Genomic DNA, 1559 nt, shown 5'->3' on the forward strand with positions numbered 1-1559 from the left:
CTTCCTCCACACATGTCCCGCCCCCAGCTCGCTTCTCCTAATCTGATTGGCTGGTTCAGATTCTGTCCCTGTCATACAGTGTACCATTTGTTCGTTCGTACGTCAATTACATTTTATAACCATTTTAATTGGCTTGAAAACAAGATCGACACTGTTGAAAGTATCAAAGTGCAAGTATGTTGGAATGGTGATAAGTTGCTGAAAGAGAGGTTGTAAATTACACCTAATTAAATCTGACGAGTGGTTTTCCTGTTTAAAGCTGATATTTGAAGTTGTGTGATATTGATTGTGTGAGGGGGTACATCTATCGTTTTATCTGCACGTTCATTGATATTTTGGTATAAGCGAGTGTAAGAATCAAAATCATTGTAGGTTGAGCTCATTTGCATAGAGTTCATAAAATAATGGAATGTCGATTTGTTTATCAAAAAATTCTACACATGCTGCTCGATGCGTAAATATATTTACACTACCAGTCAAAAGTTTTTGCAGGTAAGGTTTTTTAATGTTTTGTTTTTTTTAAGCTGCTCACCAAGCCTGCATTTATTTGCTCTAAAATACAGGGAAAGCAGTAATATTGTGAAATATTTTTACTATTTAACATAACTGCTTTCTATTTGAATATATTTAAAAATGTAATTTATTCCTGTGATAAATGCTAAATTTTCAGCATCATTACTTCAGTCTTCTGTTACATGATCCTTCAGAAATCATTCTAACATGCTGATTTGCCTTTCAAGAAACATTTATTATTATTAATATTTTTATTATTACTAATATTATTGTCAATATTTAAAACAGCTGAGTACATTTTTCCAGAAAGATCAGAATTTATCTGAAATAAAAGGCTTTTGTAACATTTACATTCAGAAGCCTGAAGTTTAATATAATTGATCAAAAGTGATGATAAAGACATTTATAATGTTACAAAACATAAATAGATAAATGCTGTTCAGAAGAATGGTGTTCTTCTGAACTTTCTATTCATCAAAAAACCTGAAAAATTCTATGCTGCGGTTTTCAACATGATTTTTTGAGCAGCAAATCAGAATATTAGAATGATTTCTGAAGGATCATGAAACTGGAGTAATGATACAACAATTCAGCTTTGAAATCACAGGAATAAATGACATTTCAAAATTGTACTTTGGATCAAATAAAGGCAGGCTTGATAAGTAGAAGAGACTTCTTAAAAAAACACTAAAAATCTTACTGTTCGAATTAGCATTTCTTTCTGGCTACTTTGTATAGGTTTCTATGTAAGTACTGGTACGTCTGATTGGGCTGAGGCTGGAATTTAGCGAGTTTGAAGTAAAAGTATTTGATGGACGTATAATATGTGTCGAGAGCATTCACTCAGTATCATTATCTCCTTTTTGACCGAGATGGCTTTTAGCTGGTTTTGCATCTGAACTCTTCATATATAGAATATTTGTTGATTTTGTATTTTTACATGACATCTTTATCTTCCGTTCTATTTTTCCAAATCATTTGCCTTATGTAGGGTTACAGGGAAGCTGGAGCTTATTTGAAAAAAAAAAAACCTGTATGAATGCCCA

The sequence above is a fragment of the Labeo rohita genome, chromosome 3 (assembly GCF_022985175.1).
Source record: "Labeo rohita strain BAU-BD-2019 chromosome 3, IGBB_LRoh.1.0, whole genome shotgun sequence".
Lineage (NCBI taxonomy): Eukaryota > Metazoa > Chordata > Actinopteri > Cypriniformes > Cyprinidae > Labeo > Labeo rohita.